The 15,952-nt window shown below is 41.6% G+C and overlaps 1 long non-coding RNA gene across 1 annotated transcript; it reads left to right on the forward strand.

Moving 5' to 3' along the window:
- Nucleotides 1–528: 528 nt before the first annotated feature.
- LOC149977414 (uncharacterized) lies at nucleotides 529–2,140 on the forward strand. Its single transcript, XR_016487013.1, has 2 exons — nucleotides 529–947; nucleotides 1,125–2,140. It is a non-coding gene; the product is annotated as an uncharacterized LOC149977414 (long non-coding RNA).
- The last annotated feature ends 13,812 nt before the right edge of the window (nucleotides 2,141–15,952 follow it).

Below are 15,952 nucleotides of genomic sequence, written 5' to 3' on the forward strand. Positions count from 1 at the left end.
TCCTCAAGTTTCTTTTTTGTGAAGAAGAAGGATGGAGGTTTATGTCCGTGCATTGACTATAGAGGTCTCAACCAAATCACGGTGAGGTACAGTTTACCAGCTACCGTCAATGCATGGGGCGCGATTCTTCACGAAACTAGATCTCAGGAGTGCATATAACCTGGTGCGTATCCGGGAGGGAGACGAGTGGAAGACACCGTTTAGTACCACCACAGGGCATTATGAGTACCTCGTCATGCCGTACGGGTTGATGAATGCTCCATCAGTTTTCCAATCCTTTGTAGATGAGATTTTGAGGGACCTGCACGGGCAGGGTGTAGTGGTGTATATCGATGACATTCTGATATACTCCGCTACACGTGCCGAGCATGTGTCCTTGGTGCGCAGGGTACTTGGACGACTGTTGGAGCATGACTTGTACGTCAAGGCCGTCTCCTTCCTAGGGTATCGCATTTCCACATCAGGGGTGGAGATGGAGAGTGACCGCATTGCAGCCGTGCGTAATTGGCCGACTCCCACCACGGTAAAGGAGGTGCAGCGATTTTTAGGGTTTGCCAATTACTACTGGAGATTTATCTGGGGTTTTGACCAGGTTGCTGCTCCCATTACCTCACTGCTGAAGGGGGGTCCTGTAAGGTTGCATTGGTCGGCTGAGGCGGACAGGGCTGGCCCATCCGGGTCCCTCTTTGGCATTCATAGTGGAGGAGGACACGTCCGAGGCTGGGATTTGGGCTGTGCTCTCACAGCACTCGTGTACGCCACCTAAACTCTGCCCCTGTGCTTTCTTCTCGAAGAAGCTTAGCCCAGTGGAGCGTAACTATGAAAAGTGGATCGATGATGGCTAGAAGACCGGCGACGCCGTCCGAAAAAGGAGAGGAACCAACTTCGGGGGAGGTCGTGACAAGATGAGAACAAATGTCAACACGCGCATTGAAGAACTTCGAATGGTAAATGGTCTGTTGTATAACCCTTTCACGATGTATGTAACTGAGGGATTGAAAATGTTGGGTCCAGACTATTGCTATACTGCCAATCGCTATGTATTTTCACGGTTGCACGGATCACCGGTTTCAGAATGGAAAGTGTACAAGAAGATTTCTTCCACTTCTCCTTGCTTCTATCAGGTCATGAAGAGGACAGAACAGTTCCATGCGACTGCCCTCACTACAGCAGCAGCAGCAGCCAACCTCCCGGAGTGGACCACTAAAGAAGATGAAGACCATCTATTACACACTGAACCTGTGTAACATAGACATCACACAGAAGCTGCTTGTTGCTGAGATTTGGTGTCCAGTGCCTGACTTAAACCTGCTATGATAAAGGGATCAATAAGTACACTGAACTTGATTTAATTACAAAGCATTCTGGGTGTACACAGACAGATTTAGGGTGCACATCAATGTAGATTTCTTAAAAATGAACTGTGTGCGTGTGCATGTGAATACAAACACATGCACGTGAATACAAACACATGCATGTGCACGCGTGCACACACAACCTGATATAGCCTTCGAATTCTGTAACACTCCATTCACATAACAGACCGGTAGCTAATTAACACAACTGAAGCAGCAATGGCCGCCAATACTGATGATTGAAATCACTACAACAATAAGACCAGAATTGAACTACAGTTTTATGATGTTTCCAAACGTTATGTTTTTATGTCTCATCTATCCTTTACCAGGTTCAATCCCAAAACAAGTTCTACAAAGAATCTGGGTACAAGTTCACACCACTTTACTTCGACAGGATGCTCAACATGCAGTGATTTCAGACAGAGAAACATGCTATTGCTATTGCTAAAAGTCCGTTCTCATTTTGCATTTATTGTTTATGTAGATGTCTTTGTGTTAGTCATTGATCACATAAAGTTGAGCTCGATATGTGTATCCTATATGTAATCTATAACTGTTGTCATTGCATAAAAAAAGATGTGCAGGCAAGGTGTATCATTTGCCACAAGATGGCAGCACACAATCCTCAGTCAGTCATGGTTCCAGAAGTAAATTCAGCAACAAGAATAACCAAAAGCAGTCAATATAGAGAGATGAAGATGAGCATCTACTCACTAAAAGATGTGTACACGTTCTGTAAAATAAAACAACAACATGTAAATAAAAAAGTTACATTCAACAAATCTGTGAAATGTCTTGGGATAGAATATGGAAAGATAAGTTATTCCGTTGCGATTGCCTGTAGGGATTCTTCTTGTGCGTGCTTATAAGTGCATTGAAAGTAAAACCCCAAACCAATCAGTGTATCTGTTGTCTTGCAATAGGATTCATATCAAGAGTCTAATGCAAAATAAATACTTTCTTGTATTAACTAATTGGTCCTAAGTGACAAAATATTAAATTAGAGAGAAAAGCTTGATCTGTAGATTTGGGGGACAGATAAGTTATTTGTAGGGGGGATACACTCTGTTGTCCTCCCAAGGAAAGAAAAGTGCATCCTTACCTAAACATCGACATTAGAATGTTCCATTGAAGAAACCACCAAGGACTGTAGGCTATATCTGCAGAGTTATTTAGGCCAGTTGTTGTTCAAATCTAAAAACTGTCTAAAAAGCATTGTAAAAAAAAGAACTAAAAAGGCTCACCTAACTTAATTTGCTTTCAACCGCTTGAGGAAAAGAAAGGGGATTCCCACAGTTACATTCAAGCATAACAGTTGGTCTACATGACCATTCAGAATGACAATAACAATTATCAGCAACAAAAAACTGACTGTAGCATGTTTATATTCAGAGCTCAATTCGATAAGGATGGTCACAACCCTCTGAAGACTGACCAAGTGCATTCAGATTTGAAAATGACCACGTCTATAACACAGCTGTGAAACCATACTGGTCACTGTGGGTATCCTGGCGCTAGTCCATCCTTATGTCTGCCACAGTTTATTCTAAGCATTGCAGTATATGTCTCTGTTCCTTTGTCTTTGTAAAAAAAAAAGAGGAAGGTTGGGACTTGACTATGATGGTAATCCCGGGGATTGACTGCACATGTGCTTCAGCCATTATTAGACATGGAATAGGTACATTTTTATGTCTTCTTTCATTTCGATGTGACACGATGCATCTTGTGTGCCAAGACCTTTTTGTCAACACACAACTCCTCCAAATGACTATAACACACAGCTCAGAAGACTTATTAATGCACAACATTCAAGTGTTGAGGTCAGTTCCATCCACTTACAGATATTCAATTTAATACTAATATATGTCAAATATGTCTACAACTTTGTTCTGTCTCTATGGCATATGCAATGGCCTGCCAAAAAAAAGGATGACTGGTGGCTTTGCCTAAATCAGTTTGCTTAATTCTGGAGATTTGGTTAAATCATAAATCTTTGCTAGCGAGAAGGGGAGGGCAATCAGTGCTTAAAGCTGGACTGTGCTTTTGCAGTAAATGCAAGTTGCGAGAGGCAGGTGAAAGCAGGTTAATTGAATTGGGCTTTAAAAAAAGTGGATTGAATATGAGAGCAAGTGTGTGGTCACCTCTTTGCCCTCATTCCTTATTCTCCTCTGAGGGCACTTTTCCCACTTGCTGAGCAGAATGTGCTTCATTCATGATCGAATCTCACTGAGGGGTCTCAACATAAATGTTTTATGCACAGGTTTCATTGTGTGTGTGTGGGGGGGGGGGGTTGGTTGGTTCTTCTATCTTTGTGGGGAAACAATGAAAATTCTCCCATTCTCACACATTTTCCACATCCACATGAGAACAAAGACTACTTTAGTTTAGGGGTTAGGATTAGGGTTAGAATTAGAGTTAGGGTTAGAATTAGGGTTAGGGTAAGGGTTTAGTGGGTAGGTTTAGGGTTATGGGTTAGGGTTAAGGTATGGATTACGGTTGGGGTTAGGTTTAGGGGTTAGGGAAAATAAGATTTTAGGTCCACACAAGGATAGAAGAACATAATGCGTGTGTGCATGTGTGTGTGTGCACATAAAGGTTATTAATTATATTATAAAACTGAAATGATAACTAATGATGAAAAAACAATCATTTCATTATTTAGTCAACTGAAATGAAATTATTAACAAACCCATTTGAAAAACGAAAACTATACTGAAACTATTTGACTCCAAAACTAACTAAAATAACATAAAACAATCACAAATTATGTTTGGGCAAAAACCTAATGGGGTTTTCAAGCTACTGAATTTGGTGGGTAAATGCTACCAGGAGAAGCTGATGTTTTAAATAGACCTAGCTTGAACATCACTATTCCTAGCTATCACTAGCTGATTTTTTTGCACCAATCTTCACGATATTCCTTTTAAATTCAAGTGACATTGAGATTTACTTTATATCTTAAACCTAACCTTCATTTGAACAACTGACCACAGCAAGGCCGAAGTGTACAACTTTTCCGACGGTCTGTCTAACCGTGAATAATCACTGCATGCAATACGGTTTTGTAAACCTCCGAAATTCTAAGCTTAATTGTTCTCAGATGGTCATACCATGGACCATTTAGCTATTTGGTTTAGAATTTTAGGACCCTTTTAGGTATATCCATTTTTTTTTATTTAAAAAATGTTTGATAAAATATTGAATTTGGCCTTTACTACTATAGCTCATAGAGACGCATTGAATATCACATTCATAAATGGCAAAAAAAGACAGTCAAAAGATTCATCATAAGGAATGAGGTTTTGAAATAAATAATCTCTGGAAATAAATACATATTTTTTATATTTTTAACCCCTTTTTCTGTGAGCACAAAAAACTACCTCCATACTTCCATTAATTTGTATGGGTTACCTATAGATGAGTTCATCGTGTTCGTGAGTCTCCCCTTTCTATAGATTAGTCATATTATTTTGTAGGCCAAACTGTTCGGATGCTAGAGGTTTTCGTGAGAAGACCGATTTTCGGGATGTTTCCTGGTCTGACAAATAGCAATGGAGCACTGTCACTTCCCACTGCAGAGGCGGAAGGGCGACATAGGTGGATATGGTGGATTGAGACACAACCCATACAAAAAAACAGATCTCTACAGTCGTGGCCAAAAGTGTTGAGAATGACATTAATATTCATTTCCACAAAGTTTGCTGCTTCAGTGTATTTAGATATTTTTGTCAGATGTTACTATGGAATACTGAAGTATAATTACAAGCATTTCATGAGTGTCAAAGGCTTTTATTGACAATTACATGAAGTTGATGCAAAGAGTCAATATTTGCGGTGTTGACCCTTCTTTTTCAAGACCTCAGCAATCCGCTCTGGCATGCTGTCAATTAACTTCTGGGCCACATCCTCACTGATGGAAGCCCATTCTTGCATAATCAATGCTTGGAGTTTGTCAGAATTTGTGGGGTTTTGTTTGTCCACCTGCCTCTTGAGGATTGACCAAAAGTTCTCAATGGGAGTTAGGCCTGGGGAGTTTCCTGGCCATGGACCCAAAATATAGATGTTTTGTTCCCCGGGCCACTTAGTTATCACTTTTCCCTTATAGCAAGGTGCTCCATCATGCTGGAAAAGGCTTAGTTAGTCACCAAACTGTTCCTGGGTGGTTGGGAGAAGTTGTTCTCAGAGGATGTGTTGGTACCATTCTTTATTCATGGCTGTGTTCTTAGGCAAAATTGTGAGTGAGCCCACACCCTTGGCTGAGAAGCAACCCCACACTTGAATGGTCTCAGGATGCTTTACTGTTGGCATGACACAGGACTGATGGTAGTGCTCACCTTGTCTTCTCTGGACAAGCTTTTTTTCCGGATGCCCCAAACAATTGGAAAGGGGATTCATCAGAGAAAAGGACTTTAACCCAGTCCTCAGCAGTCCAATCCCTGTACCTTTTGCAGAATATCAGTCTGTCCCTGATGTTTTTCCTGTAGAGAAGTGGCTTCTTTGCTGCCCCCCTTGACACTAGGCCATCTCCAAAAGTCTTCACCTCACTGTGCGTGCAGATGCACTCACACCTGCCTGCTGCCCATTCCTGAGCAAGCTCTGTACTGGTGGTGCCCGATCCCGCAGCTGAATCAACTTTAGGAGACGGTCCTGGCGTTTGCTGGACTTTCTTGAGCGCCCTGAAGCCTTCTTCACAACAATTGAACCACTCTCCTTGAAGTTCTTGATGATCCGATAAATGGTTGATTTAGATGCAATCTTACTGGCAGCAATATCCTTGCCTGTGAAGCCCTTTTTGTGCAAAGCAATGATGACGGCACGTGTTTCCTTGCAGGTAACCATGGTTGACAGAGAAAGAACAATGATTCCAAGCTTCCAGTCTGTTATTCGAACTCAATCAGCATAACAGAGTGATCTCCAGCCTTGTCCTCATCAACACTCACACCTGTGCTAACGAGAGAATCCCTGACATGATGTCAGCTGGTCCTTTTGTGGCAAGGCTGAAATGCAGTGGAATTTTTTTGTTGTTGGATTCAATTCATTTGAATGGCATAGAGGGACTTTGCAATTAATTGCAATTAATCTGATCACTCTTCATAACATTCTGGAGTATATGCAAATTGCCATCATACAAACTGAGGCAGCAGACTTTGTGAAAATTAATATTTGTGTCATTCTCAAAACTTTTGGCCACGACTGTATTTTAAACTGAAGGATTTTTTAAATGTTGTTTTATTATGTTACTTAGATTAATGCACCTGGGTGTCAATAGACTCTAGGGGTTTAAACTAAATAAAAACCTACCAAATCTGTCACGACTTCCAACAAATGTGTCTCCTCTTCCTGTTTGGGCGGCGCTCTGCGGTCGTTGTCGCCGGTCTACTAGCTGCCACCGATTCCCTTTTTCTGTTGGTTATGTCTTTATTGGTTTCACCTGTTTCTTGTTTGGGGGTTATTGCAGGAATATTTAAGCCGTTTATGCCCTCCTGCTTTTGTGCCGGCTTGTTCTCTGTTTTGTCGTGGATGGTTATTGTTTGTGCATTTTTCCAGACTGTTTGGTGTCCTGTTTTGGGTCGGCCTTTTTCGCCTGTCTATTTTGGCGTGACCATTTTCAACCAAATAAATACGGTTTTCCCGAAACATCTGCTCTCTGCGTCTGATTCCACACCCACCACTATGTGACAAAATCAGGTTTGAAGACAGACTGAAAGTTAGCTGCATTAAAAATTCAAATGGAAAAAGTCATAGAAACAAATATAAACACAAATCTATAATAACTTTGGTGCACATGTGCCAATGCCAGCGTGTCAGAGTCTCTGCATGTGAATCTCCTTATTATTGTAAAAATAAAGAGTATGTACTCAGCCATATGAATTTAGGTGTGGATACACAGGGTTGGGTAGGTTACTTTCTAATTGTAATCCGTTACAGTTACTAGTTACCTATCTGAAATTGTAATCAGTAACGGTGCAAAGCTGTCATTAAGGCAAAGGGTGGATATATTTTGATTTGTTTAACACTTTGTTTGCATACTACATGATACCACATGTGTTATTTCATAGTTTTGATGTCTTCACTATTATTCTACAATGTAGAAAATACAAAAAACTAAGAAAAACCCTGGAATGAGTAGGTGTGTCCAAACTTTTGACTGGCACTGTATATTTAAGGACATGTTGTTTTGCATTGTCCACAAGAAGAACAACTTCTAAGATGTATAGTGTATTATATTGAAGCAGATCGCATACTGAAACACGTTTCAAACTTCACATCCTCAGTCAGAGTTAACCTGGGGTCTTTTCTCACTGAACTTTTCTCACCTTATCATAGACTGCAGGTTCTGATTTTAACACATTTGACAGAGCAATTCATTTATGTTGCTCACACAGTAGTCATCCCACTGGATGCTCACCCTGGTTAAGACATTTGGTGAACCTGTTAGCATTTGGTGAACCTGTTAGCATTTGGTGAACCTGTTAGCGTTATGATCCAGGTGACCTTTGTTGGACAGTTTCTGTTATTTAGCAATGTGGGATTATGTTTCCTTTACTGTAGTCTTTTCCCAGCAACCGTAAGACAAGTAAACAAAATGGAAGACAGAGATATTCAAATTAGTTATCCACACATTTCTTGGATAAATGCCATTGTAATTGTGTTAAAAGTGGACATTTCAGTCAAGATTTTCATTCTGCGGGTCTTGACTTAATGCTTCCGCTCAGTGGGTAAGAATGCACTTCCAAATTAATTTATTTCACTGTCGCCTAATGTACTTTAAAGAAAAAAGGTAACCCATTTGCCTTAAAGCTTTGTGTACTCAGAAATGCGTTGTTCGCAAAGTGATTCATTGTGCATGTTGAAAGCCTTTTTAAACTAGAAAAAGTATAATCGAAACAGTTTAATAATGCATGTTGCATTGAAGGGCCAGTGAGGGCCTCTCATGTTTACTCCTAATCAACACAGTAGACCTCAAACTGCATTTGATGTAAAGTGATTTATTGATAGTTTTAGTGATAACAAATTGAGTGGTTCCTACATTAAATTATGTGTCTCCCCACTGCATGGACGAAGATAGAAATTGTGTACGGGAAATATGTTTTTTGATTCAGTAGCGTTGTATTGAATGTTTTGATTCACTGTTCTGCATTGAGGGCGGTGTACATACTTGTTCCTTGGTTGCGCCATCAGCCTGCCATTACCTGAATCTTAAACAAATTGTTCAGACTTGTGGTGTGGTATTTTTTATTTCTTTCCAAAGAACAAGAGGCTGTTGACTATTCGTCTGATGCATACATTTTTTTGTGCCATCCTAATCAAGCAATCACTTGTTTGAGGTCGTTTCTTCATGGAGACTGGTTCTATGTGGGTTGATATCAAGACTGCCATCAGAATAATTGATAGCAAATAGAATACAGATGGGTAAAGGCAGCCTACAGTAGTTGAGCGGAGCATTGAACTAATCTTGCCTGCCTTGGGGTAGGAGGGTCACACACGCATTTGTGGTTTATTTGACATTTACATGCTCAGAGGAAGTGCATTAACCTGCTCAACAGACCCATCAACCTAGAAGGGCATGTTGCGATAGACATTTGATATGCATCAAATGCATGACTCAGGCTATCACATTGTAGCCGTTGCATCTACAAATGGTAGTAAAATGTGTCTCTTATCCCTCCACTGTGTCTGCATTGAAACCAGATTTATTGGTGCCTCCCTGTATGCAGCTTATTTACCAGATATTCTTTCAAAATTAATATTTATTTATTTTAAGACAATTATTGATGCCATAAGTCAATGGTGCTACATGTCAATGATTTTAGAGGCTGGTATAATGATGATTTAAATGGTTTGACCATAGAGATCTGTTTACGCTTGATTGATATCCAGGTACAATGGCTCCCTGACTACCTCCGGAGGTGGTCAGGAAGATCTGATCACAATCAGACCACAATGTGTCTTTAACCGTCTATACCTGTCTAAAAATTGGGGCATAATCAGATGGTGGACCAGATCTGGAAAAAAGACGTATACTAGAACCTGGTGGAAACAAGGCTTTTATGGAATCAGACAGTGTTTACTGACATTCCATTGCAGTGAGTGAGCTGAAATGCCTTAAGAAACCTAAGGCAACAAACAAAGTGGTGTCTTAGACAAGCGGTCTTCAACCTTTTCTTACTCAGGGAAACCGGCAACCCAGGGACCTCAATCATATTGTAATGACCTGGCTAGATCATGAAGGAGCAATTGTCCAGAAAAAGGACTGAGTTTACGAATTCACGGTTTATTAACCCAACTCCACACAAGTTACTGTTTGGCCGTAGCCCACACCAAATAAATGAAAGATATCTGTATAAAACAACCATGACCTTCTCTTGTGATAACCAGATGTAAGAAAGAGAACAAACATGGCTAAACATGGTCTTAACTTGCAATGCTCCCCCCCCCCATGCATGTTGCATTGAAGGGCCAGTGAGGGCCTCTCATGTTTACTCCTAATCAACACAGTAGACCTCAAACTGCATTTGATGTAAAGTGATTTATTAATAGTTTTAGTGATAACAAATATATAAAATGATATCATGCCCTGGTAGGATGATGTATGTTGCCATAATGTACTTGTTTTTTGATTCAGTAGCGTTGTATTGAATGTTTTGATTCACTGTTCTGCATTGAGGGCGGTGTACATACTTGTTCCGTGGTTGTGCCATCAGCCTGCCATTACCTGAATCTTAAACAAATTGTTCAGAGTTGTGTTGTGTTTTTTTTCTTTCTTTCCAAAGAACAAGAGGACATTGACTATTTCCGTGATTGGCAGATCACAGGGTCTGATATGCCAATCAAACTGCTAACACTGGGTACTGGTAAGCACAACACAACCAACTAACAGCATAACACAAAACACACAGCTGTCTGTGCGGGTCGCTCGAATATGTTTGTAACAAAAATAGTTTTGACATGTCTTGTACATCAGGTAAAGACAAGGAAAAGTAATCAACATTTTAAAATGAATAGATTGGGTAAATAGTTGTTAATTATTTTTACCTCATCCCCATGTTATAATTGGAAGTTGAAGTGTAAACTCTAACATAACCTATTAGCTAGCAAGGTAACGCCAAACACATTTACGCTAATAACAGCTGTTAAACAAAGGTTAGCCATGTGTTGGCAAAAATGTATGTCCAAGTCAAGAAAGCTTACCAGCAGCCAGTGGCACTTGCGTCGACTGGTACTTACAGTTGCTTTTTCAAAGCCTATTTCAGTAGTTGCCAACCTGTGGTCTGTGGATATATGATATTATAAGCAATTCTACATTACTTTCACAATGCAAATTGTTTAACAAACATCCATCTGTAATATGTCTTAAAGGTAGACTCACACAGTCACACACCCGGTATCTACACATGTGTATGGGTTCGCTTCACGCTCTTACAGTGTGGGATCCACGGCACCAAAACAGTGGAGAAGTTGAGCCTCGTGCTTCAACGCTCTTAGTTGTTGCGGAAATTGACCCACTATGCTGTTTACTTTCTGCATTTACGTCATGTTGCTGAGTCTACCTTTAACTCCGTTACATTCACTGATAAAATGTACTCTAAATTTGACAGCTGATATTTTATGTTAAAGGCCCACTGTAATCAGAAACGTGACTGTTTTTTTTTTTCATTTTTGTCACACTATGAGGTTGTAATCATACTGTGAAATTGTGAAAATTATGGTAATGCACTTTTAGTGCAGGAGCAGTTTGAAAAGATAAAAACAGATGAGTCTAAGTGTCACTCTCTGACCATAGAGAGCCCTTGGTTCTTTGTTGAGTGCTGATGTGCGCTCTGTTTGTTCACGGTCGGTGTTTGTTTATTGTTTTGTTTAGAAGTTTCACTTTAAATAAATATGTGGAACTCAAATCACGCTGTGCCTTGGTCCGTCTTTCCTCACGACCGTGACAGAATATCCCACCAAGCAAGGACCAAGCAGCGTGTTCATGAGGTAAAGGAGTTTTGGACATGGGAGGATGGGAGACCCTTCCTTGGCGGGAGTCGCAGAGGACTCAGGAAGGACAGTGATGACGCTGGGGCCCGCGGCCACAGAAACCCCAATACCTGTCGGCTGAGCAGCGGAGAGTACAAGAGCCCGAAAGGCAAACGGTGGAGGAATTCAATGAGGGTTACCGGAGAGAGCGTATCATCAGTCCGGTGCCATCTGGGCCGGCTCCATCTGCACCGGTACCCAGTCCAGGCAGGGTGACCAGTGCCGCTCCAAGGCCGGAGTCTTCCTCTGCGCCGGTGCCCAGTCCAGGCACGGCGTCCAACCCAGCTCCATGGCCGGAGCCCTCCTCTGCGCCGATGCCCAATCCAGGCACGGCATCCAGTACCACTCCAAGGCCGGAGCCTGCCTCTGCGCTGATGCCCAGTCCAGGCACGGAGTTCAGCCCGGCGCCATGGCCGGGTCCGGGGTCTGGGCGGAGGCTACGACCCGCACCGGAGCCGCCACCGACACTAGTCACCCACCCTACCCTCCCCATTTGGTTTCAGGTTTTGAAAGTCCGCACCTTTGGGGGGGGGGGGGGGGGGGTACTGTCACACCCTGACCATAGAGAGCCCATAGAGGGCCCTATGGTGTTTAGGTCAGAGCGTGAGTAGGGGGGTGTTCTAGTCTTTTCATTTCTATGCTGGTGCTCTTAGTATGGTTCCCAATTAGAGGCAGCTGATGTTCGTTGTCTCTAATTGGGGATCATATGTAGGAAACCCTTTCGCCCACCTGCTTTGTGGGATATTTTTTTGTTGAGTGCTGATGTGCGCTCTGTTTGTTCATAGTTGGTGTTTGTTTATTGTTTTGTTTAGAAGTTTCACTTTAAATAAATATGTGGAACTCAAATCCCGCTGCGCCTTGGTCCGTCTTTTCTCACAACCGTGACACTAAGTTTGTAACAGTCGTAAAGTTGTCTATCAACTGTAGAATGTGAGCGCAACGGGAGGCGTCATGCCCAGATTTGTCCTCTTAAAAATAAAAATATTCTGTATTAAGTTTCAGAAGCACGACATGACCAAACTTGTGTGTGGATACTTGCTCGTCGAACATCTCATTCCAAAATCTTGGCCATTAATATGGAGTTAGTCCCTCCCTTTGCTGCTATAACAGCCTCCACTCTTCTGGGAAGGCTTTTCACTAGATGTTGGAACATTGCTGAGGGGAATTGCTTCCATTCAGCCACAAAATAATTAGTGAGTTTGGGCACTGATGTTGGGCGATTAGGCCTGGCTCGCAGTTGGCGTTCCAATTCATCCCAAAGCTGTTAGATGGGGTTGAGGTCAGGGCTCTGTGCAGGCCAGTCAAGTTCTTCTTGACAAACCATTTCTGTATGGACCTCGCTTTGTGCACAGGGGAATTTTCATGCTGAAACAGGAAAGGGTCTTGCCCAAACGGTTGCCACAAAGCTGGAAGCACAGAATCGTCTAGAATGTCATTGTATGCCGTAGTGTTAAGATTTCCCTTCAATTGGAACTAAGGGTCCTAGCCCGAACCATGAAAAACAGCCCCAGACCATTAATCCTCCACCAAACTTTACAGTTGGCACTATGCATTAGAGCAGGTAAAGTTCTCCTGGTATCTGCCAAATCCAGATTTGTCCGTCGGACTGCCAGATGGTGACGCGTGATTCATCACTCCAAAGACACTCCACGTTTCCACTGCTCCAGAGTCCAATGGCGGCGAGCTTTACACCACTCCTGCCGATGCTTGCCATTGCACATGGTGATCTTAGGCTTGTGTGCGGCTGCTTGGCCATGGAAACCCATTTCATGAAGCTCCCGACTAACAGTTCTTGTGCTGACATTGCTTCTAGAGGCAGTTTGGAACTCGGTAGTGAGTTTTGCAACCGAGGACAGACAATTTTTACGTGCTACGCGCTTCAGCACTCAGCAGTCCCATTCGCTGAACTTGTGTGGACTACCACTTCGCCGCTGAGCCGTTATTGCTCCTAGACGTATCCACTTCACAATAACATAACTTACAGGGGCAGACCGGGGCAGCTCTAGCAAGGCAGACATCTGAGTTGTTGGAATCCTTTGACGATGCCATGTTGAACGTTACTAAAGCTCTTCAGTAAGGCCATTCTACTGCTAATGTTTGTCTATGGAGATTGAATGGCTGTGTGCTCTATTTTATACACCTGTCAGCAATGAGTGTGGCTAAAATAGCCAAATCCACATACTTTTGCATATTTTTTTTATTATTTTTTTACCTAGTAACTAGGCAAGTCAGTTAAGAACAAATTCTTGTTTTCAATGACGGCCTAGTGGGTTAACTGTGGGTTAACAGTGGGTTAACTGCCTTGTTCAGGGGCAGAACGACGACGACCTTGTCAGCTCGGGGATTTGAACTTGCAACCTTTTGGTTACTAGTCCAACGCTCTAACCACTAGGCTACCCTGCCGTCCCTATATAGTGTAGGTTATAAGTAGGCCTGTCGTAAAATAAATAACATTAGCCTATTGATGTCATTTGTTGAGTACGGTAGGCACTAGCCTTTGTTGGTAATTAATGCAATATAGCCTGTTCAAAACGTTTGGGAAGGTTTAAACCAGATCGTAAGGGTTTTGTTTAATTCTATTTAGCCATTTTCTTTGGCCAAATTCAGTTCCAACTGTGATGCTGTTTCCCTCAGTATAACAGCCTTCTCATATTTCTCTAATGAACAATGGCTTGACTTACATCTGATATTACCCTAATACAGTTTAGAATGGTTTGGTGTGGTGTGGTGGGGATATTATTAAGATTTAGCTACTGCAGGCCTATGAAGGCTGTGCTCACTGGTGCTCCAACTGACAGATGAACTTGAGGTGAGAAAGAATGTTTTAGGCCTACCAGAGTTAATCCTATAATATAACAAAATAATGCTTATCTTTATCCAAAATATTCAGATAATTTACGAATTAGCCTCCTGTACGGCTATATCCGCATAGCAGACGCAGTAGCCATCTGACATAAAGAAATGTATGTTGGTGTCATGGCATGCCACTGGCATATCTCTATCTCTCTCGATTTCTCTCTGCAGCTGGGCCTAATCTTCTCTTCCTCATTTATTGATGGCGCTGACTGCGCCAAGTCGGATTTGAGGGATGTCCGGTAAACTTTTCAAATGTCTGGAAAATTAAAATCTTCCTGGTCAAATTTTCCCAAAAACCCAAAACCCTATACTACCAACCACCTACAGATGGAAATGTGAATTATTATTTGGAATCAAATTAATTGATATTTTTGTAGGGGTTGATACATTTTTCGTAAGGGAAAATAGTCTGTAATTTGAATGTGGAAATTACAAACTTCAGAAGCCTTTTTAAACCTCAAATACACTACAAGTTAAAAATGTCCTGTATTGCAGGAAAGTTCTCCTGCAACTGGGTAATCAAATTAAGATCCTACATCTGTAGCAATTTTTATGAAGTTGGCTTTAGCTAAGCCAGTTTCCCAATCTCCCAACTTTATAACTAGCTACCAAGCATTTTCAGGCTATCAATTAAGTTAGAGTAGCTAGGTTGGTAGACTTCAGAAATGCAAGCAATTGCTAAATGTACTGAATAAGACTCACATTCCTTTAAATCTTTTACCCAGATTTTAGCAGAAATGCAGAGAAGTATATCTAATTTCTTTAAAAAAAAAAACGCCAGTCAGGAGGATACAGACAGCTCAAGAGGTATGCTTGGATATGCCCAAAAAAAAGCACAATGATTGCAGGAAAAAGCAGTTTCAGGTGTTTGAAAAGTGCTAAATTCTCCAACTTCCAGATGGGGGCATATCCCCCCTCCGACCCACCCCGCTGCCATCTTCACATACTTTGTGCCCGCTTAGATTTGTGTGGGGCATCGCGCCACTTAGTGCAACAGAGCCAGTTACAACTGAATTATCTGATCATCAATAGATTAGACAAAAAGCAAGTTGTTTTTAAACACAGTGGCCACATATCATCAGGTAGGTCCTTGTTTAATAGCCTATGACATGTTGAAATGTTGACGTTTCTTACGATAACCTACTTCCAAACCAAATGTTACATAGACACAAAGGTAGAAGGGGTGTTTGTTATATGATCTCTTAAACAAAAAAATAATGGAACGAATTTGGAGCAGCAGTTCATTTTTTCTATGAGCACTTCTATGAGCGATTTTTAGTGGAGTGGGGAACGGAGGTTGAGCACTGGAGCGGTGCGCAAAGACGTGGAGCGATGAGTGGGAGCTCACATACTCTGCTTCAGTGAGTGTAATTATCTCTAATGAGTGCAATTTTCGCAATATTAGGAGTTGAGAAATAAAGTTGACAATAGAAATAAGAGATTATCCTCTTTTCTAATGTAGGTAGCCTATGTAATTCAAAATACACCCCTGTTTAGACAATAGCTTGCAATAAGAATCCTAGGCATGCATCCTACTTGCAATATGAACATATCAACCTAATAAAATGTTATTTCAGCCAGGGATAGGCCTATTTGAGATAACGTATCCAATGGTCTATGCTTGTGAAAGACCATGCTTGATATAACTTTGCACTTGACTGCTTTGCTTTCGAACTATACTCCTTCCAAATGACGTCAAAACAATTGAAAGTTGCTCT

This window comes from Oncorhynchus mykiss, chromosome 15 (assembly GCF_057628025.1).
Source record: "Oncorhynchus mykiss isolate SJ-2025 chromosome 15, ASM5762802v1, whole genome shotgun sequence".
In the NCBI taxonomy this organism is placed as follows: domain Eukaryota; kingdom Metazoa; phylum Chordata; class Actinopteri; order Salmoniformes; family Salmonidae; genus Oncorhynchus; species Oncorhynchus mykiss.